The sequence below is a fragment of the Melospiza melodia genome, chromosome 5, assembly GCF_035770615.1.
Source record: "Melospiza melodia melodia isolate bMelMel2 chromosome 5, bMelMel2.pri, whole genome shotgun sequence".
Classification (NCBI taxonomy): domain Eukaryota; kingdom Metazoa; phylum Chordata; class Aves; order Passeriformes; family Passerellidae; genus Melospiza; species Melospiza melodia.
The window spans coordinates 79,656,151-79,680,207 of NC_086198.1; the positions used below are offsets into that span (position 1 = coordinate 79,656,151).

At 39.7% G+C, this 24,057-nt stretch overlaps 1 protein-coding gene across 7 annotated transcripts in view; it reads left to right on the plus strand.

The window, feature by feature from the left end:
* JAKMIP1 (janus kinase and microtubule interacting protein 1) overlaps window positions 1–23,716 on the plus strand; it is a 230,248-nt gene extending 206,532 nt beyond the window's left edge. For all 7 annotated transcript variants that reach the window (XM_063157598.1, XM_063157597.1, XM_063157601.1 and 4 more), the window contains one exon: window positions 20,625–23,716. The gene's annotated coding sequence lies outside the window, so the exon portion shown is untranslated. The remainder of the gene's footprint in view (window positions 1–20,624) is intronic.
* The last annotated feature ends 341 nt before the right edge of the window (window positions 23,717–24,057 follow it).

Genomic DNA, 24,057 nt, shown 5'->3' on the forward strand with positions numbered 1-24,057 from the left:
AATACACAGTTTCCTTCTTACTTGTGATGCTCTTCATAAAACATTCAATTTTCATCCTTTGTGCGTAAGTAGAGGCTCCTGAGAGAGATCTTTGTTCCAGCATCAGGAGCACACTACACTGTCTCTGGTTGCTTTAATCTGGAGGTGACAAACAGGAGAAATTAATGGCTTCAATTTGGGCACACAGAGCCACATGGATTCTTTAACAAAGGCAGAACATGATTGCCTGGGATTTAAGAAAGAAAATATTGTCTTGATTCATGAGTATAAAATATACATTATTTCATAGCTTCAGATATTTTTAACATCTCCACAGAGATGGGAATGCTCTGTACACTACAGTGCCTTATCAGCAAAACTGCTTAAGTGTAGGTTTAGGGAAATTTCATGAACTTCAATAGCAGAAGACAGTTCACTAAAGGTGTAGATAAATTGAGGGGTTGGGCAGGTGTTTAAACATTGGAGCAGTTGTTACATCACTGTTTTTACAAGACAGTGAAGACATGGCCTGAGTGATTCCTCCAACCGTTTCCTAGAAGTCTGGGGGTAAGAAAACAGCTGAACCAAATTTTCTTGTGCTTTTAATGCCAGATTAGACTCAAGAGTGACCTACAAAATCACCCTAAAATGTAGATGATGTCAACATTGCTATTTGTTGGTGCTGATCCTGGTAGAAGGGAAAAAAATCCAGTTTTTGTACCACGAGGGTCTTTTACTAAGCATCTTTTTAGATGGATGTTTTGGATAAAATAGTTTATGCCAGTTTTATCCATGAAAGTGAGGGAAACTTTTGAAACAAAAATACATTTAAAAATTTTCAGTCATGCCTTTGATATATCTATGTATATTTTTCCTTGTCTTTGTGTTGTTTTTCAAGACTATTTGACCCTTTTCGGCAAAAGATGAGAAAGACAGGCTAGGATTTTAAGGGAGGTTGCAGAAATGATGTTGATAGATTTTAATTGCTAGCCAGTGTGCTGTCCTCTTTGATAAAACCTTTTCTTAAGTCAATTAAAATAAAAGGCTTAGCACACAGGAGGGTGCAAAGAGGTGAGAAGAAATGATGTATGGTCATATTAGCTGGAGAGGTGTAATATTCATTTGCAAATACACAAGGGAATGCAATGATGATGGGACAAAAAAATCTCCTCTCCTCTGTTATGCTGGGGGGATAGGAAGATTTTTCCTTGGTGGTTGGAAAATGCAGTTAAGACTTTTTGAAGATTAACTTGTGACGTGTGAGACTGAAACCATGAAACATTAAGTACCATTCAGGCCTCTGGGAAGGTGTGACACACTCAGCACTTTTATAAAAACCAGGCCATTTAATTATAGCTGGGAGGTTAGGGAAGGTGAGTTTTAAAAATCTTAGCCAAAAGCCTTAAAATATCAAAGGGAAGTAAATGTAAAAGTTAGAAGTGTGAAGTTGACATATGGTGCAATGATTCTTGGGTTGGTGTCAATTATGCAGGTTGATTGGAATGAAATAGAACTCTAACAATACTGGGAAAGCAGGTGGATGGACCCAATGCAATCAGCTTCTTCCCTCTGCAGCCTCAGCTGGATGTCTTTGAAATAAGTGTTTCTGTTGGAAAATGGCTGTGGACTGACAAAATTTTTTACTGGATTTGTGAGGGCCTATCTTTCCTATTCTGTTTACAGACTGCAATTGAAACAATGAGAAAGAAAAGGCCAAATCCAGGAGACACAAAAGCTAAATCATCAACAGTAAGAAATCAAAGCTAGAAAACCCACAAAGCAACAAAAAAAACCCCAAATGCAACTGACCATGTGATGATAGAGCTTTCCAGTCCAAGAATCCCTTAAACTTTCTGCCATGTGACACTCCAAGGCCATAACAGATTCTGCATTTTGTGTCAAGACTGCAGTGATGGAATATTCTTACCGTGGATTTAGTTCATCCCCACAGTTCTTCCACTGATGCTAGTGGAAGTTTTTATAGTGCATGGCTTTGGGGCACTATACTTTGAAGCTCTGTTCCCCTCCTTCCTGAAAATAGAATAGTAATCCTGCTGCCTTTGGGAGAAGAAGTTGGCTCAGAGAAGAATTATATTAGCATGCAATATTAAAAAATATAAAAATAAAGAAGAAACTTGCTTGAGAGAGAACAGTGAACACTCATTTGCTGTCTCATGGAGACATTTTGTGACTCTGTGGAAGATCACCACATGACTTGGATGCTGCTGAAGTCTCCCTTGAGGGCCCACTGTTTTGTCTCTTTTGCTTGAATGATTACTTAGAATGAGAATTCTTTGCCTGTCCTGCACCTGAAGCAATTAAAACTGGATAGAACTACTCATGTTTTTCTGATCTGTGATCATGTGTGCCCTCTCAGGCAGTTTGTGCAGCATTAATGGATGAAACATTAAGAGTAAAACTTTATTTTTTGGCTGAAATTCTTACAGGAAGCTAATCCTGTATTTTAATGAGAAACCAGAAAAAGAAAATAATTACCTCAGTTCCCCAGTACCTCCCTCCATGCCTAACCTTCACCACCATCCTGGTTGTGGGAGCAGCTTTCATCCAGCCTTGGATTCAGGAGCAATGTCTTCTCTTGTCTACAGAAGAGCTCTCAAGGAGGCATCTAAATGTGTATAAATCTCTTATAAACTTGTGGCAGACTGCTGGCAAGCAGATCCCTAGTTGAATGAAAGTCATTGACTTCAAAATAACCTATTAAATGCAGGAAAATAAAAAGCAAATTGAAGATGTCTCTGTGTTTAATGTTGCATTAGCTGGATAACTTGTTCTGAATGTTCTTCTTTTTGAAATATTGTGGAGCTCTAACTCATCTGCAAATCTGGTCAAGAACTCTAGTTTCTCCAAGATGCTAATAAGTTGGCCAACCATAGTACAAAATATACATTAGTCTTAGGACCTCATGAAGAAGATTAATTGTGTGCTAAACTGAAAACAGAAAATAAACAGCAAGTTTAAATAGTGTTGTCACAATATATTACATGGCATACTCTAGTATTTAGAGATAAGTGTTTGTGGAAAAGGAGAGGAAATGGGATAAATGTAACATCATGAGTAGAGTACATATGAATTTCATAGACTATTAATCTTTAATCTTTAGACTTCTATTTAAGCCTATAAATACATTAATCCAGGCATCAGCTCTTTGCTATCTTGATCATGCAGGTCACAGATGTTGCTATAGTAACCTTGCATTACCAATGCAAAGACAGTGAAGGATCTGGCTATCTAGATAAATAAAATTATTGAAGGATGCTTGCAACAGCATTCTGCTTAATGTAATGCTTAGCTCCATTGAATGAGCACTTGGTCCTGCATGGATTAGGGCCTTGCCTTGAGGAGTATGAGAAAGGCTGGCTCTTGAAGGCAATTTCCTGTGAAACAGGTCAGTAATTAGAGAGATGCTCTTCCCTGGGAAGGCCCAGGATTTGTGTCACAGCTGATGTTCATTTGTTCCAGTTGTCAGTCACATTGTCAGAAGACAGACTGCCATGGATCCTCGGTGTGGAACCTGCTCCCTGGATGCAGATGTTGTTTAGATGTTTTGAAAACCAAGAAAAGGTGTTTTCTGTGAAGCTGAAGTAAGCCCATGTTGTTGAATGCAGTTGTTGAAGACACAGCCCAGTGCTAGTGAGGACCAGACACTTTGTCTTACAGGACAAACAACCTGATTACAGAGTGGTTTGTTACAGGCATCCTTAAATGCTAGCTGGTCTGTCATGGCGACTGTCTTGATGACAAAGGAATGAAAATTTTCAACTGAGAAGCAACAAAACTCTGAATCAGATTTGCCTCTGAATTGAATCTTTCTGATAGTTACTCTGTGGGCTTGAGCCCCCAAAGAAGCTTTGCAGTATTTTGGTACGTAGAGCACCCATGTGAGCTCTAAGGGGAGGAAAATCCTAACTTGTGTTCTTTTCTTGTAGAGTGAGGAAGCTCCCTGTGAGAGTTGTTTGCTTTTACCTTGCCTCTGAGTTTTCAGAGAGCACTTCCTTCTTGTAAGAAATTTGTAGGAAGTTTGAGACTGTTTTTGGATTTTAGTTAAGTATGGCCACTGGGTTCAAAAGTAATGCAAGAATGTGGATAAATAGAGGCAATAGTGAGTGTAGACATGATGGAGTAATAATGATTACTCCATTTTCATTGGAAACCAAGCCTAAAAATACTCCTGTAGCCACAGCTCATCTGTGCTACCAATGGAATTTGCTGGCTAAGCCTGTAAAATACCACTTGAGCCTAAACCAGTGAAATAAGGGAAGAGTTAAAATTCTGGTCTCCTGTGAGCCTTTGTTCAGCCTTCAGTCCTACAAAGGAAACCTCTCATTGCTTTAGAGGAGTCCCAACTCTTTTCCTTTTTGTGTGGCCCTGAAAAGGCAGATCAGTTTTGCTGCTGGCTTTATTGAGACTGTCAGCCTGCTCCTGCCGAGAGGCTGCTGCTGGCCTGGCAGCTTTCTGCAGGGGAACAAGGGAAAGAAAGATTCTGCATCAGAAATTCCACTTGTGCTGCTCTCCTTGCCTCCTTCCCAGCACAAAGGTACCTTTGTTTGTGCTCAAGAACCAACTAAAAAAGTTTGGCCGTGAAATGAGCTCTCCTCTGGAGAAAGGGGAAGGGGTGGAACATGTGGCATGCAGCCTGAGACACAAACTTGAGCCCACTCTCTCCTCCAGTCATGGGCTAGAGATGGCTGTTGTATGAGCTGGTTGTTGTGTTACTGCACCCAGCTGCAGGGCAGCTCATGAGACAGCAGTTGCTGTTTTGAACCCTTGAAGAAGTAATTGAATAAGCTCGAATATTTTATTCTTATTCTACAATATAATTAGATAGGAGAAAACTTGACCAAAAAAAGCACTTCCTCCTTGTTGGTGGGACACAGGGAATATTTGGGTATTTTTAATTTGCTCACATCGGTATTTTTTTCAGTTCAGAGTATTTGCTGCTGCCAAAAGTGTGAGAGAAGAAAAGCACTTCCCCTGACACTCACCTAGGCTTCTCAAGGTGGGCATTACTTCAGCAGAATAATGTTAGACTCATGGAAATAAAAATTCTCCCAGCAGTTCCCACTGGTGTACACCCCAGTGTACACTCTTACAGTGTATAGTGTATCAATCTCTGCTGATAAAATAGGTTCTGCCCCTGAAAAGATCTTTTCCATGTTGCTTGTGTAACCAAGGATTTGCAGGATTAGGGAAGTATCCACATTGTTTTTCCTCCTGTCAGAGACTAGGGAGTTTTTTGTGTATTAGTCTTACATAAATGTAGCCTTGCACCAAGCACTGCTGGGCACATTTCAGGGTTTAGGCTCCAGAGAGAAGAGGATAGATATGGCCCCTACATCCAAGGTATTTGGGCACTAAATCAGATGGGTAACTGAGTGTCTGACTCTGTGCCTAAATCCCTTAGCAATGATTGAGGAAGCTTGAAGGAATTTGTTTATTTCCTTTTCCTTCTGCAGAAGTGGGTGGTTTTACATATTTTGAAGTGAAGACAGAATGTGTAATCCTCCATAAGAAATGTTGGTGAAGTGAGGGTTCCTAGATGTTGTCCACTGTCATTCTTTATGGGCTTGGTGCCCTTTCTCAGTCTCAGGTCTATGGAATTTACAGGATAATCAGCCACATAATCCCAATGACTTGGTATGTTCAAGCAAAGGTGTGGGATACAGAATGTCTGCATAATTAGCTGGGACAATTTACTTCTGGCTGTTTGGCTAAAAATGGCTCAGAGAGCTGACATTTGAACCTGGTGTCCAATACTGCAAGTTAAACACTGGCTTGGGGATGACTGGAGAGAAAGCACAGTCGTTTTGTTCCGCATTGTGCACAGATGTGAGAAACAGAAGGAGCTGTGGTCTGGGGAGCTGCTTTCCATCAGAGGAACATACCAGTTGGACTAGTTCATCCCAGGGCTGCTGCTGAATCTTCAAAAGACATCACATAAAAATCTATTTATAGTGGAGTGAGGAAGGGTGGGAAGAAATAAAGTGTGAACAAACCATTTATTTAAAAATTTGTTCATGCTTTCAGCGAAGTTCTGGTTTTCCCTCTGAGCTTGCCAGCATCCCTTAATTCATATCACTTAGAATAAAATGACTTCTGGGTGTAAGGAAGGTTTGAATTGTCTTTTCTGATCACTAAATAATGATTGCTTGGGGAGATAGGAAATGTAAATTGAAAATGAATGAGGTATAGCTGGTAATATGTTAGATGCATTATCTCCAACCTGAGACCTTCAGTAAAAAGAGAAGGTCATCTGTAATCATTAAAGAGCACTGCAGCAGGTACTTGTATTTTAACTTTTCCTCTTTTTTGAGTTGAATTTTCTCCTTATAACCACTGTAACACTCTTCTGAGGAAGCATGTGCCATGACTTCTTAGATTGCCTAAATTACATTCTTTTGTTGTAGTTTATGAGACAGAGGATGCAGGGGATCTGTACTTTGCCAAATGACTGAACTTCAGTAGTTTTCTGGAGATGTGAGATTTTTCCCTTTGCTTTGTTTTTCTGAAAAATCTCACTATCTACAATTTGTACCTGAACAATTCAAACCATGAAAATATTCTGTCTCATTTTTAAGTTCCTGGATTAGAATTGATTTTTATTTTTCTTCTAGATGTGTCTTTACAACTCCCCTTAAATTACACTGAGTCAGGCAGGGTAGAAGGGGTACTAACTGGTCCCATAAAGTACCCCTTGTGCTTTGCTGAAGGGCAGAGGATGTGTGTCTTAAACCTGAGCCTCATTTTTAACGTTTAGAAAACAGGGCTGGTCTTACTGATGGTAACAGTGAATAATGTGGTGAATTCTGCTCATCTGGGGCAAGATTTACTGGACAAATGTGCTGGATGGAGAGGAGTATGGCCTGCCTCAAATTCCCCTCCAAATATTCCCAATGAGAGCAGCAAACCGAAAGCAGATGGAGACTTCTCTGTCTTGCTGAGGGGAAGTGGGAGTGGTTCTAGTGGGTGTCCTTGCAAACCTCCTGGTCTGTCTTCCATGGAGCAGGAGGGAATCTTTGAAGCCTTGTGTCTCCTGGGGCTGCAGCAGCTTGGCACTTCTGAAGTTAGTGGCATTAACCATCCACCAGTGAAGTGCATAAGCAGCAGTGAGGTTCGCTATTTAATTGAACTCTGCTTTTCTAGCTGTTAATTATACTCCTTGTATGGTTTTTCATGTTTAGCTGTATCATTACGCTTAACAGAATGTTTGTTGTTACCTGCTGTGATCTTGAATAATTCACAGTATTAACATGCAATTAGGGACCATCATAAGTTCTCTCTGGAGAAAACCAAAAGTTGCTTTCCTAGTTTTGTGTATTTGAAGGTGAGTGGAAGGCAGGTTCTGGCTTCTGTGGTCCTTTATCAGAAAGAAAATTTTGAATCAGCCAATAAAACTAAAGTATGCATCTCAAGAGTATAGTATGCACAGTATATTTGAAATATTTTTATGAAATTACTTGCCAAGCTGGAAATAACCCAAGTAAATCAGCCCTGGACCTCTGTAAACAGCAGTGGGTTGTACTTACAGTTAATTGTTTCCACAGATGTAGTCAATGACAACATTGTGTTTATCCTATGTGTTACTGCAGCTCTCATTTCATGTTGTTTCCTTTTCTTGATGGATGAGTTTCCGGAATCTAAAAATAAAACCTTATTTTCCCATCATGGCAGGGATTTTCTTACATGGGTTTTGTGAGTTGCCCTAGAAACAAGAAAACACTGAAGTTAGGTCAGAAAAATAAGTGTCACGCCAGCCATTGTTGTTTCGGTTTCTTTGGTTCCATCATAATATTGGACAAATTATGTGGCTGAGGAGTCCAGCTGACAGTTGATGCTGGCAGGTGGCTTCTGAACAAAGATAGGTGTGGCATATTTCTTTTGATGAGAAGAAGGTCAGTGGGAATATTAGATGGTGAAAAGTGTTCCTCAGGCTGGCATGTGTTCTGGAGTCACTGCTCCCTGCCAGTGTCTGTACTTCATTGCTGTCCCAGGTTTGCATTGACTTCATGTGGTCTGTATCAGCCAAGAACTTTCACAGTGCAAGGATAAATCTTTCTGGCTATCTCCACAGGTAGCTATGAGATATTTTCTCATTTTTCCAAATGATGAAAACCCTGGTCCTCTGAAAGTGAAGCAGACCTATTTAATGTTAATACAAAGGCCATTGCCAAAGGTTAACTGCCTTCTAAGTACCCAGATTGTTCCCTCTACTCACTACAAGTTCACAATCTGCTTAATATATGCACAGTCAGGGAGAAGCTGTAAATATAATGCTAAAAGCAGACGCTTGGAACTATTGCTCTTGCTTCTCTTCAGCTTATGCAACTGTTTGCAGGAGCTTGTTGCCAACACAACTGTTGTGTCCCAGTACTTTGGGCTTCATCTTCTAAGTCTCCTGAATATGCTGTTCCCATTACAACACTTTGAACAGATCCATGTGAGGAGGTTTTGCAAGGCCAAGTCATTAACTGAAAGCCACAAATACATCACCACCTGCTTAATTCATCAGTCTAGAACTGAGCTAGCTCATGAAGTTGTGCCAGCTGGAGTCCTGGCTAAAAAAAACCAAAACCCTGGTAACCAAACATTTTGACCCTCAGAAGCCTAGACCTCAAACCCAGATAGGTCATTCCACCCTCTCCCCTTGCAAATGACTGAAGTTCATTCTTTCAGAGGTTTTCCAATGAGTCTTCCTGACCTTTCAACTGTACTTTTATGCCCATTGATAGCTGTTCTCATCTGTCTCTTCCATCTGCAACCACAGGCATCTCCCTGCAGACAGACCCAGAAAGTCTCTGACAATAAATAACATTCTTGCTCCACAAGCATTTAAGTCAATTGAAGGTGATGAGGTGATCCAGGAAATTGCTGCTCTCATAAATTCCAGTGTCTGTGCTCGAGGCATAGTGTAATCTCTGGTACTTGTTTGCCATTGTTGATCTCCAAGAACCCCTTATAAAATTATAGCCTAATGCTTTAACAAAGTGTAGTTGGGAAGGATGCATTTTATGTAAATTTAGTCAGGAAGTCTTTGAAACTAATTGCTTAAAGTGAGTGGGGAAAGCTGATGGAGTGTGATAGACACACAGAATTTTTTTTTCTGCTTTTAGAATAGACAGCGTTGATTAACTGGGCTCAGTATAGCACTGCATATATTAACTAAGCATCCAAGTGCTCATGGATGAGCCTGCTCTGTGCATGAACTAAACAGGCCATGCTCTGGATGTTAATACAGAGGTGGATTTAGGGAGTTTTGGTGTTACACTTCTGCAGAGAAAACCATTGGTTTTGGTGAACTTGGTATTGAATTATTGTCCTGGCCTAGTGCCAATTTTTTATTTGTAAAAATGGAATTAGACAAAAAAACCCCAAAAAATCCAAACAAGCAAACAAAAAAAAAACAAGTATGAAGTCATATCTGCAGAATAGACTATTTCTTCTGAAAAGTCTCAGACTTGGGAGTAATGGGAGGGGAATCCTCCTTCACATATGCTCCTCAGCATCAGTACCCCTGAGAGGTGTTAAAGGCTTGTCTGTCAGTCAGCCTGCTGGTTTATGTGTCAAGTCCTATTTGTTCTTTCTGGTTTGTCCTTGTTAGATGTGCTGACTTGTCTGTGAGAACAGCCTCTGATCTTTCTTTAGGGTCATTCTGGACACATCCACCATTCTGCAGGAGATGGCTGCACTCCCTGTTCCTGGTAGATCACCTTGCATTGTAACCATATTTGCATCCTTATAGAAAGTCAGTGATTTCATTTCCACACTAGCTGGAGGCTAGAATTACAAGTTAGAGTTATGTACTTGATCTAGACCTGGGATATGCATAGATGTCTACCTGTATTTGATAGCTGAATAAAGCACATCACTGTGCCTGCTGCAGCAGGGCAAAATTGCTGTTCTCAGGTATGCATGTATGTATGTATGAGCGTGTCATGGATCTGTGCATGCTTCCCCTCAGCATGAGAGCTGGGCACTTGCTGTTCCCTTGTGTATCTATCCCTGCAAGATACCTTGACCTAGTTTTAATGGAGAGAAGATTTTTACAACATCTGAGAGTGGATGGACTGTTCCATGCTGTGCCCTCTGGACATACATGTATGAATCCCTGACCACTTCCGTGAACATTTCATTGGGGTGACTGGTGGATGTGTGACAAAATGGAAAAGGTCAAAGGAAAATGCAGAGCAAGAAGCAGCTGCAAGAATATTTGCTGGAGTGAACTCACAAGATAACAACTAAGTTTAAAAGATTATATTAAAATACAACTAATATGAATTAAATCAAAATACCTTATTTCCAGAAACAAAACTAACTTGAATAGATGAGCACTAGTGAATTAAAAAAAATTTAAAAGCTTTATGAAAATGATCCAGTGTGTCTGTTTGGAAGCACTCTGTGGAGAACATGTAATGATTAGAGGTCTTTGGAAAAGCTGATCTTTGGACAAATGTGGTTTCTGTGGATCTCCCTTAACAGGAAAAAAAAAGATGGATGTGAGCCTTTGATGAGCAGTGCACAAGGTTAGGTAGCAGTCACAGCATATTCTGCCTTACTTATGTGGGACAGAGAGCCAGATGCATCATTGTTACATAAGCCTGCTGACCTGCATATAGAGCTTTGTGGTAATAGGAGTTTCAGAAAAATAAATCCTATCCAATTTAGTTTACACAAAGATAGAAAATCCAGGCATATTTACAATGGGAAACTCCACAAAACATGTTAATCCCTAAGGGGCTTGGTTTTTAAATTTAAATTGGGAGGGCTCAAATACTTGGGACAAAGAGGATAGGAGAGGACACAGTGAATATGATGCAAGATCAGTCTGCTGACTAATGCTACAGTCTGGATTTTTGGAGAATGGGACCACAAGTTGTGTTGTACACCAGCCATAACAGCCTATTATTCAAGTGGTGCAGCATGAAAAAAGTTCATGCCAATTTGCAGAGGATTTTTATGGATTTGTTTAATTTGATTGTATTCTGATTTGAAATGAAAATTAGTGTTTTTTTCCATTCTTAGTGAATAAAATAGATTTTTTTTTCTGTTGGAGGGGACCTATGACAATCACCTAGTCTGAAGGTACTGATATCTAGAACTAGAGACATGAGGCTCTGCGGTCCCCAGCTTGAGGAATTCTGTCTGGATCCTCTGGCTGCCTAGGGTGCCAAGGAGTTAGACATTTCCAGGGCTTCCAGGCTCTCTTCTTTTCTTTCTGCCTGGTGAGCTAACAGAGAGCTGGCAGCCTTGGAGTTGATGGGCAGAGATACTCTGCTCTGAGTTTCTTGGCATCCTGCCTAATGAGATCTGTAGGGGAGCCAGCAGCTTAGGAACTCTGCAATCTCTGAGATAATCCTGGAGCAATAACTTCTTTCTAACTCCCACTCTCTGTCAACTTGTCAGGAATACACTTGAAGAGGACCTGGCAGGAAATTGAGTGTGATTTCTGCAGTGTCATCAAAGTCAAATGCACCATTAAAAATGTTTCTGACCACTTTTAGTAATCCAACACAGAAATCCTAATATGTCACCTGATTCTGGAGGTCCTGCAGCCCTTTGCTTTTGATATTGTGGGTACAAAGCTCAATGAGGCAGAATAGAGGACAAAGAGATAATTCCACTATTCCAGTACCTTTGAAGTTGGGATGTGGGTCACCTGCAGCTCTTCACACAGCACCAGCCTGCCTGCAGTCAGATGGCCTACAAACCCCAGCTGTCCTGAAGGTATTGCAAGATGTGATTATTCCAGGAAGGCTCTTGACTGACATAGTGGCTAAAATGATGATGCTGGCAAAGTAGAAGAAATACATGTTGGTATCCTGTGTTTTTTCCTTTCTTCCCATGCTTGTTTTAGGATTGACCCAGAGGTGTGTGTCTGAGATACTGGTCCAAACAGTGTGCACAGGAGAATTTTCTGGGCACACGAGCCCCAAGCATGTACTCAAAATTCAGTAGGTATTGCCAATGTGAGTTATAGCATCCTAAAGGTTGCTGTAATTTATATTTATAATCTACAGCTACAGAGGGATGTTTCAGCAGCTGGGGAGCCCTGAAAGGTGAGCATCCTCTTGCTTTTCCTAGACATACAGCTGGAGGATGATGGGCCCTGTGGCTCACTGTCATGACTGTGGCCCCTGCAGGGTGAATTAGTACTAATGATGCAATGCAAAATTGCCCAAATGACAGAGAGAATCTGGGCCACTGTGTTCATCTTGTCTGATTTCCAAATTTTTCAGTGCTCAGGGGGACAGCATTATAACAAAGTTCGAATTCTTGCTATGTAGGTCATATGCTGCATGCTGAATCCTCCATCACAGGGATAAAGCTGGTCCAGGGAAGCTTGATTTGCATCTGTAAATATCAATGGGAGTAGCAGATGTTTTCCTTTTACTGAATAATTTCCAAGAAGTTTAATTAGTGATAAAACCATCTAGGCTTTTGCTGTGGGTGGTGCATTAAAATACGATGCAGTAACTGCAACTTAACTGCAATGTGTTGCAGTCATTAAACTCTGCAGTGTTTAGATTTCTGTGGCTGGACTTGGTTCACTGTTGGTCTGGAGGCTTTGGAAGTGACAAGTGGTGTGTCTGGCTCTGCCATGGAATGTTCAAAAGTACCATCACCCTCCTGATCCTGGAACCACAGCTGTGCATCCTCTGTGCCTGTCTGACAGGGCTGACACCCGAATCTGCAGTGCGTTCATCTGGGAACAGAAAACTTATGATTGCTCACAGACTTGTAATGATACTGCTTTGGTTATTTGGTTATTATTTTAAAAAATTAAAATCTGACCTACTCTAGCAGTTATACCAGCATTTTTCAGGACTTTATAAAGATCAGGGAAGGAAAACAAAGCAAAACAGTGATGTTCAAATATTTGTGTCTTCCTATTTTGCTTTGGGGTGCAGAGCATCTAGAAATCCTCTTCTTCAGATGCTGTTTAATCTGCTCTGGATGCATATACATCATTATTCCCTGCGTGGTTGGAGAGGCTAGGCTGTGAGATGAAAAATGCTTTGTTGAAATGTGAATTCACTTGCCTGTTTTTCTTAGGCTGATAGCAGCAAGGCAGACCTGCTGATCACTTACTCCTATGACTGTGCATTTTAGGGGAAGATATATCTTTGTTACTGATGCAGCTCTGTTGTAGCAATTAAAAAAATGTGTCTAAGGAGGAGGCAATAACTCTGAAAGTGTCTTTGATGACTAAACATTATACTTTAAATATGCAGTGTTGCTGCTGATTTTTCCAGTCTCCTGTGAGTCATAAAATCTTGTCTCATATTGAGTGAGCTATTCTTAATGACCTTGACTTAAAAAAAAAAAAAGCCTGTGACTTCCCCTAAGTCAAATAATTTAAATTAATGGTTTTCTGTAGGATATTTGAAGTGCTTTTCAGATAATTAAAATTACTGAAGGACAATGGGCAGGTCTGCATTTGCAGGCATCACTGGTGTCCCCAGGACAAAGCCCGTCTGGCCCAAAGGGTGCTGTGCCTTAGATGAATACAGCCCTCAGACTTGTGTGCAGTTTTACCATGCAGATGTGAGCAGAAGTGCCTGGGAGGCTCATCTAGGAAGGAGGCAGCATGTTCCAGAGACTGAAGGACTCAAACAGCCTCCACTTCCAAGGGCCTTATTTTGTTCTGCTCACAATTTGTGCTCTTCAATCCCAGCAGGTTTTTCATATTACCATGGCTGTACTTAGAAGGTTCATGGCTGCTACCTATTGCAAATTTATCTGTTCCAGTGGTGTTCTACAGCTGCTCTGTGAGCATGACACTGCACACTGCCAGCAGATAGGAGAGGAGGCAGTTAGTATAGTGCAAGATCAGTCTGCTGACTGATGCTACAGTCTGTATATTTGGGGAATGGGACCACAAGATGTGTTGTACACATCTTACCATGATGATTTCTATGTTAAGGGTGCCTCCCTGAGAAACTGAAAGGGGAAGAATGTGAAATTAACCAAGTTGAACACACTTTTATTGCATTTTTTTGCAGGGGAGGGAGGCTGTGGGACTCTTGTGGGTCAATCTGTCTGTTACATTTTCAGCACTGGAAGGAGCACCGTGTTTAACTGGGTGCATTACAGTACTAAAGCACACAGTGAATTATATTAAATTTGAAGTATTTGTTGTGGGTTGTTCCTGCTGTCTGTTATTGCAGGTAATTTCTTGATAATACTCACTTCTTTAACTTCAGCAAAACATGCACATGATGGAGGTTTTCTTCATTTTTAACTTGATAAGATAATCCTTCTGGAATTTGCTTTTTCATTGTACTGGGTTGCATTATTGTTGTGAGATGCTTCTCAAAAGCAATGTGCCTGATACACAGAAGGTACCACTCTGCCGTCATATTTGGACATGTCACACTTTTACTGTCTCTGTAGTATGATGTTAACTCATTTACATTAGCTTTTAAATCTGTTATGATTGTCTTAATGGGATAAATGTAAATAACATTAAGTTCATGTGCATAATTTACCACAAAAAGCTCCTGCATTTAATAAATGCTGTTATGTTTACAAGGCTAATAAAGGCTTGGAGCTGTCTAAATGAGGCAGTGCCATTATAGGAAAATCAAATCAGCAAAGTAAATGGAGTCCTGTGGAAGTTCCCTTGAATACAAAGGTGTTTTAATTGTTTCTTATTTTAAATTGGAATAAGGCCACTCTTTGATAAGGACTAGCACTGGATGAAGACTATCTTTAAAAAAAATCCAGATGGTTTTTCCTTTTTTATGTGTGTGTTCCAACAATCTGTGATCAATCTTCAAGGTTTCCTAGTATGTCATTTTAAATTGCTGAACTGCCTCATATCAGCACATTTCACCCTGAGCCTCTTGGCAAGCTAGCTATCCTTGGCTGCTTGTTGGGGATTTTGGGTTAGCAATTGATCTCAGAAGTGTGTGTATGTTACTGCTGTTACTGCCTGCAAAGTTGTGGAATATTTGATGAGTTGGAGGTTAGACATCAGGGATCTTCTGCAAGCATTTGCGTCTCAGAGCTGCAAAGGATTGCAGGGATATTGTTCTAGAATATATTTTTTGAAAGTGAATATATTATAGATATATTGATAGGCCATTAACAGAAGATATTAACTCCCAGAATGACATTCAGCACAGCAGTGAGTTTAACTGTCCCTGCACATCTCTAAGATTCACATTTGCAGATCCTCTTCACTATGGTCACCCAACCTTAATTAAGACTCCTAAGTTGTTCTTCTCCAAGCAGTGTGAAAATGAGTCTGTGTGTGTTACATTTTTATTAAGAGCTCTGTAGCATTAAATAGCAGCACTGCTTGTATTGTTGTATATTGCCCATATTCTACTGTTGATGAAAATAATGCATTTTCCATAGAGTTGAGTAAGACAAGGCTCATTTATCATTCATGAATGCATTTTTCCAGAATTACACCATTAGTTTGATATGAAAGAAACTGACATAAAGCCAGAGAAATTACGTTGAATGAGATCTATATATGTAACCTTTTCTAGTATTTTATACCTTTATTAAGCACAAGAATGTAGAAATACATAATACAATTTTCTAACAGAAGAGAACATAATTTATTTGGGGTTTTCAGTATTCATGGTTGGTTAGTTGGTTGTTGGGTTTTTTCCCCTTGGCTGCAATTCTTTTCCTCCGAGATATAGGCAAGCTCTGTTGGCCATTGGTTATGCTTGGGATCAATATGTCTTCATTGAGAGTTTAATGAGATTCACACCTCTTGAGCTGCAAAGTGAATCCATCAAATAGAAATGCATTTTAGAAGCAGCAATTTGTGAATGAGAAGACTGCACTGAATACTACTTGATCTTCTTTTTTTTTATCAAGCACAGAAATCAAATGTTTTTGTAAAGACCATGCTCTTAGTTATATAGCACTTCTTTACCAAACAGCTGAGGCATCCCATGTGTATTATTGCAAAATGCAGCTTTCCAGCCTTTCCTTTTTGTAATCACTTTCGTTTTTTACAGTTTTCCTATTTGCAAGTAATCAGTTTTTTTCTAAATGAAGATGTTTCTATTTTAAAGTAAGGTACCATAAAACACATATTAAACAATTTATGGTAGATAATTTCCTGTTAAAGTGTGTGCTTGCCACAGACACATTGATTTTCTGTAATTAATAGAAATTATAAAATGACTGGATTCTAATGATGATATAATTTAGACCAAGTAAAATATCTGTACTTACATTATAATATATTTAAGAATAGCACAAGTCCTCTTGCCTGACATTTTCTTTCATTTTGCGACTCTAGCTCCTACACAGTCATAGAAACCAGTGGTGCTTCATTGGTTCTAAAGAAAGGATAATTTGTGACCCTTGCTAAGGGCAGAGGCAGCACAGCAGAGTACTTTTTTATATTTACAGCAGAAACTCTTTATAGGTGTTGCATAGGATCCTCTTCAAATATTTTTTCACAAATAGCAAAAATATGGATTTCTTTGTTGGATAGAAAGAAAATTTATCATTTCCTTGAATTTTGCAGTTTCTTTTACTTTAAATACCTCTAGTGCTGCAAACCAATGGAAATGTGGTGTTTCTGGCCCTGCACATCAGGGTGAGGTATTGAGCAGCCACTGCTGATTTGAGATGTTTGATGCTGGGCTACACACTGGGGAAATGTCCCCAGTATGCATTGACTGATATTCTGAAGTCACACTTGGGCAGTTGGAAGTGCATGATGGTCCTCCACCCAAACCCAAACTTCAGATATCAGGCATTATTTGAACATGTTTTTACAGTGGTATCACCATGTCTCATGTCTTCTTTCAGATGACCAAAATAAAATAACACCCTCCTTTTACTATTTCTGTCTTCTAAATGGAAGGAACTATTTAACTTCAAATTCTTTGTGTGCATTCATTACAGGTGGGCTCAATGATCTGAAAAGTCTTTTCCAATCTAAATGAGCACAGACACTCTCTGAGATTTCAGGATTGTGTGTACAGTCCTGCAGCTCTTAGTGTTCTTCCTTCCAGATGTTGTTTGTATTTAAAGTCTCTATATTGGCTCGTTCCTTTCTGACTTTGGTGCACACTCTGAAAGTTTTAGCAAAGCTTTTACTGCTGTACCTTCTTAATGGGAAGAAGATGACATCCATCCACCTTGTGCTCTGCAGAGGATGGAGACCACGGACCCTGGCAGGGGCACAGAGCTCTGCTCTCCAGGCAGCTGGAGTGGAGGAGTCCAGCAGGATAGCTGTCTTTAGGAGATGGTCAGCACTAGTTTTCTTCCACCATTATGAGCTCTCTAAGATTACTTAAAAATGATATTTTAGATACTTGAGGGAGCTGACTGCTTGTCCTGTGAGAAGAGACTAAGGGGTCTAGGCTGGTTCACCTGGGGAAGAGCCAGCTTTGAGAAACAGAATCACAGAGCAGAGAGAGCCAGGCCCTTCACAGTGATGCATGGTGAGAGGGTGAGACACAGTGGCCATAAGATGAAACAAGAGAAGTTCAGACTGGACATAGGAAAAGCATTTCCCTCCTGAGGACACCCCATCAGTGGGACAGGCTGCCCGGGAAGGCTGTGCACCCTACCCCAGGAGTTATTCAAGCTTTGATTAGGTAAACCCTGAGCAAACTGTTCTGACTTTGGAATGACTCTGCTCTGAGTAGGTTGATCTAAATCACCTTCTGAGGTTTGTCCTGTGGTCTTACAATTTCCTGACACTTAGCACAGGATGAACAAGTACAGATATGATGGATTGGGAGCAGCTAGAACAAAGAAATGCTGGTGCCTCCCAGAGGTGGTAAAAGATTGGAGAACATCAAGTGAGTGCATGAATATGGATCACTGATCTTTGTTATGCTGGAAGTTATTTGGTCCTGGCTTAGAGAGTAGTGCACAGTCATCACCTTTATGTTTCAAGGTTTCCTTTGAGATTCCAGTGTCACAGAGGAATCAGTTTTGTTTAATGACCTTCTATATTAGCAGCTTTTTGTGTTGGTGACTAAAATTGATTTTGCTAGTGATGTGAAGGAGCACAAACCCAGCCTCTGCATCACTGCTCAACTGTGTGCTTTAGTCCTGCCAAAGAATAGGAGGCCAGCAAATTTCTGAGCATCAGAAATACCCATGCTAAAACTCTTAGGTACAGTATTGATAAATACTCAACTGGATTTTAATCTCTGTGATGCATGGTTAGAAACTGCACCTTTGTGCTTGAGCCCTGGAAATGCTTGGTCGATATTTTTCTTTGGTAAAGTAACATCATGAAGACCTTTCTTATTTTCCTCAAGCATTTCACAAGAGAGAATTTCTCCCTGACCAGAGTAATTACAAAACAATTCAGTAGTGGTTTATGTTCCACACTTCTTAGTTAGATAAGTGGTATGAAAAAAAATGTATAAGAGAAGGGTGGAGGATAAATTTGTCAGAGAAATAAAACTGCAAGGAACAAAAGGTTTCATAAAGACTTCTTGTGGACAATGAAAGAAGGGGGTGGATAATTCACATAAGAAGGCACAAGGATAGACAAAGAGGATGAAAAGAATGAAAGAGAAAGTGAAGAGTCTGACAAAAGAGACTGAATAATTCGCAGCTAATGTTTTGAGGAAAATATAATAAAAATTGAAGGAAATATTATGCAAATAATGATTTTACATTTGTAAATTTTCTTAGTCTAGCACTGTATGTTTGACAAATATTCTTTGAACCCAATTTTGGAAAATTAGAGAACTTAGTTTAAATTTAAATTGATGGATAACAAAAGTAATGATCACTAAAGTGCAAACAAATGTAGGTTCACTGAATAAATGAAGTTTGAAACAGATTTCCATTATTCTAGCCACACCAGTTTTCAGTGATAGTTTTACAAGGATAGTTTTCCATTACAACTATCCCTGATACTTTAGGGACATTCTTCCTTTTGAACAATAAACTGACAACTGGTAACAGTGGGTAGCTCCTCTGCAACCAATTGAGGAACTAAAATTGCAACCTCTCTGCCTTCTAAAATAAAGTTAAATCTAGAGACTCACCCTCCTGATCCTCCCCAGAGCTTATGCACAGTGACAGGGTCAGAGAAAAGAGACTTCATGTATGACTGGAAGAGACAGGGACGTGTTTCACACTATCCCAAAATGCAAGGCCAGCTCTGCTGGTACTAAGTCATACTTCTCTTTGTAATGTTAGTTAGAAATTAAAAAGTACCTGATGTCCTGAAAAATCCTTGGAAGGTGTGGATAGCAAAGGCTGGAAGTGGGTTCTGTTGAGTGTTGTTTTGATTGCATTTAGGCTACAAAGACATTAATCAAAAAGAAGGTGATCTATGGAGACACTAGTAGTGTTCCCTTTCTTTGCCTGGAAATAAGAATGAACTGCAATGGATTTTCTTTGTTTGCAGTACAGCCTGGACTTTCCTAAATGATGCAAAGAGAAGGAATTCCAAACCAAATTTTGTTTGGATGCACCTAGAGCAGAAGCAGAACTAACGTATGATGTCTTAGGAAGGCTGCAGAAAGCTTCTGGTGTTGTATTGAATGAAAAGCAAGTCTGAATATTTACCAGTTTCTGATCCAGGATGGAGAGCTGAACTAGGGAGTATGCAAGGGCTCTAAATGCCTCTCATCACTCAGAATCATTGATGTCCTCCTGCCCAGCTGACACTCTCCTGGATCAGTGACTGACTCTTGCATATCTCACTGGTTTTATGTCCTACAATAATCAATCCAGCTGCGTCTCCAAAAATAATGTCTTCCCCTTTATTACTTTGCCTTGCTCCTCAGAATTTTTCTTCATTTCTGTTCTTCATGCTTGGAAAAATCTTTCCACCCTGAAGTATAAGCCATGAAGGCTTTTTTCTTTCCTGATTTTTAATTTTTCTCTTTTGAGGGGCATGTTGGTGACTGGGATGCATTTTAGTATTGACAGTTAATTACCAGCCATTTATTATAATAATAGTTGCAATATAATATTTTTAACCAAATTATCTATGCTATTATCATCTCCTGTACTCCTGATGTACTTATGTGTGTGTTTCTCCAGTACATATCAAGTTTTAGCCAGAGTTACGTTTGCAGGCAGTGCATCACTGGTGATGTTTAACACTAATAATGACAGCTTCACTGGAAATTGTAAAGCCTGAGAAAATGTTTTGTAGGCTTTGAAATTTAATATCTGAGGAAGGACGCAAATGTTGATTATTTCTCTGAGAAGAGTCATAGAAACAGGACTTACTTGGAAAGTTGGATTTGTGATGGCTGTCATCCCATGAGCTGAACTTTATCCATGATACTTCTGTAGATTCCTGCCAAGTGGGTTATGGTTGGGAAGATGGCAGGGAATGTTTATTTCCATATTGATGAATGGAATTTTGTCTTGTGGACAAGAAGGACTAGCAAAACGGAAAGGCATGGAATGTGCTTTTCCCCTAATCAGTAAATCATGGGAGAATGTCTCAACATGTTTTGAACAGTTCAGTTTCTACAATATGCTGCCATTTTGCTGTGTTTGTATGGAAGCACCTGGGCACACTGTTTCCCAAATGCTTTATTTTCACCTTGGCTGAATAACACACACAATTCCCTAAATTGTGAAAATACAGATACTTACCTTATGTTTTTGTCTTTTTTCCCCTTCCTTTTCTATTTCTCCTCCTTCCTCTTGTCCAGGGAAGAATGTATCAGTCACACAGAAGAAGCAGTAGAGCTCTGAAGGATGGATAAAATGTGGTTTGGCCTGAAGGTGACTGCAGCTGCTCCGTTATGGGAAAAAGTGAGAAGTTGCCCTAAGTTGCCATCTGCACCATTTCAGCCACCTGCTGTAGTAGAAGCTGGCCATGCACACCAGCCCAAAGTGTGGTTTGAATCTGAGTTTTGTTTTGTTTTCTTGGGATCTCAGCATTTGCATTTTAAAGCAATTACCAAGCACAATCTCCATCTTCATGGGTCTGCTTATGTGGATATGCAGTATCTTCAGCCTTGTGTGGCTTTGAGCATTCCTGAAAGAGCCTTTGATCTGAGTTGGGATGTTTAGTATATCTGAGAATGTGGTACTTGAGGGTACAAACTGTTTAGCAAATGAGACAGAATGGCATTTTTTACAAGGCAAAGTTGGAATTGGGAATGATCTTCGTGTGTGCTGAGAGGCACTTGGAACATCAAAGTGCTCTGTCCTGATACTCTGAGTATTTCAACCACATGAATAGACCACACTGAATTTAACTTTCAGATAAAACACTTGCAAGCACACATGCTTCTCCTGAAAGAGGCCCTTTTGTGCACTCTGGTTGGCAGCAGCACGTATGACACAAACACATTTTGCAGCCGTGCTGCCCAATACAGATTACACACCACAACCCCCACTCTTCACCTCTGGGAGCCCCTTGGGAAGGCAGGGAGATGTGAGTGCAGACACCAGAGCTGTGCCTGAGGAGGCCTGGGGGTGCCTCCATCCATTCTGTGACTAGAGGCACACAGCACTATTGAGTCAGTGGCAATACTTGTGCTGACCTGAACGGCAGCAGCTGCTCTCAAACTCCTACATTGGAATGCACTTTCAGTTTTGAAAACTGTTTTTTGTCTTGTATTTCTCTTTTGCTTTTTTAACATTGAGCTAGCTGCTAGGACGTGCTGTCTTTACAACGTGTAGTTGCCCAGTAATTACAGATATCCTCTGAAAAGAAGCAGAAGAATAAACCGTGGAATCCCAAATCAGATTAATGTAATGTGCATTTCTAGATTACAATTAGTAACAAGATGACATGTTGTCATGGTAACATGTGAAGCTTAACTACAAGTTCCTAAAATAAAGCAATGACATATGTGTAGGTTTCTATCCATTTGCATACTATCCACATGAAAACATACATAATTTCTACAACACTCAGGCAATTAAACCCTACTTCTTTCTTCTGAATTAAGTGTTGAACTAAAATATCAGGCCTCTTTCCTAGTATTTATGCAAAATCTCCCACTATCAATTATAAATGTTTATGATTAAGTCATCCATTTTGTAACATCTTAAGCTTTCTGCCTTTTGGTTTCATTTTAGAACAATTAGAGTAAGGAATGTAGAGCACTCTTCACTCTTTGTGGTTTGTACCACATTGTTCTTGAAATTCTACTGCCTCCTCATACAAAAATTGTCCAACCAATATAGGAAAGGTCTGCTTATTAATTACATTGATAGACCAGTGGATGTGTTTCATGTGGCTGAGGACTGGGAAGTAAAAGCCCAACTTTACCTCAAATCAGTGGAAGAAAGCAGTAAACTTTTCATGTGAGATTGCTAGCTAAGACAGAAAGCCTAGATATTATTTTCTAGTTGCCTTACAGTGAGAAGTGTTGTTGTCTACTTGTTAGTGAGTCTGAGTTTCTTTCACTAAACAGAAGTTAACTTGTTTAACATGCTATCTATGGTAGAGTTACCAGGACATGCTTTACATGTATTGTCATTTCATGGTAAACCTTCAGAGAATGAAAAATTGGGCGCTTTGTTCTGATTGCTTTCTATGCACAACATTGTTTTGGCCAAATTCTTTAGTCAAAATTAAGATGCTGCTAAGTTCTATGAGTAAATGCAATCTCCTTCTGTCACCCTAATTAGAAAAGATGGGCAATGTTACATGGAAAATATGGTTTCTTTGGCAGTTCACTTATTTATGTATACTTTACTGTACAGACCATTTGAGGATATTGAAAATACAGATTACAGGTTGCTCCTTAAGCGACCTTTAAATCCCAAATTCTGTTCTTCACACCACTATGGTTGGCAAATGCTGCAAGTACAATGATTGACTCTGGCGTGATAATCACGTTATATTCAGAATAATGCAGTTGCTGGGAAGTGTGTCACATACACAGCAGAGTTCCCAGGATAAGCTGCCTGCTAAAGCATGGCTGATGTTTGTCCTTGTGGCCTTTTGAAAAGTGGAAATTCTGATTTTTGTGTTTCATAAATCTACCTGTATTTCTCACTTGCAGATGAAGGTTTTTAATATTTGAATTTACTGTGGTTATGGGGTGGAGGGAGGGACATGTGCAGGCTGGGTTTTGCCACTAATCCTTTGGAAATCCTTTAGTGCCTTAAGGAGGCAGAGGGGTAACAGGCCCTAGGATTACAGAAACTTGTTCAAACCTCTTTCCTGCTTTAGAAGAATTCCTTTAAAATATATTGTGCTTTTGGCTCTAAATATATTTGCATTAGAAATCAGTAGCCATGGGATTATGGACAGGAATTTCTGCCCCTGTAGAAATGTTAGGAAAGAGAGTATACTATTTCTTGTATAGGATATAATCTAAAAATATAACTAACTTAAATTCTACAGTTGGGGTCCATACTAGGAAAGTTGCAAGTTGCAGTTAAAGGCAGGAAAAAAAAGAGGAAAAAAAGAAAAAAGGAGAAAGTTTAAATATACTGGACTAAATGCTTGTATCATTTACTGGCAAATTTCCACAGGGTTTCTTGGGACCAAGATTTCATGCTTGCTTCTACTTGGCTTAAGAAATTCTCAGATGTGGTAGATATGTGGGTATCATGTTCTCTTTAATGTTGTAGGAGAGGAAAAGAGAGATTAGTAGTTTTGGACACCTGCCTTGATTTGGAGTTGCTGGGATCTGTGGTATAAATCTCTGTTCACTATTGTTTCTCTGTAACGTGGACTCTTGCTTTGGGAATATGAATATGCAAATGTAAATTCCAATGTGAGAGGTTCCTGTGCAGTGTGCCAACCGATGCCAAACAACTACATTTCTCTACTCTCTGAACTGTGGTCTTATTCAAAAAGAGGGAAAATGTAACTAACAGATGAAAGCCACTCCAGTGCCAAAAAAGCCTGCATGAGGCAATTCATGTACCACTCACTGATGGTCCTAAGCAGCTCTTAGGAAAAGCTGAATAAGCTTTTAACTCATGAGTGAATTTTATCTTCAAGGAATTAAGAACAATTTATTGGTACAGAGCTAAGTTAAAAAAAAAACAAAACAAAACAAAAAAAAACCAATAAAAAAACAAAAAAAAAAAAAGAAGGCCTGAAAATCAGACTGGTGGTGGTCTTCTGTTTTGCTCCCTGTGATGACAAGCAAGTTTAAAAGAATTTGTAAA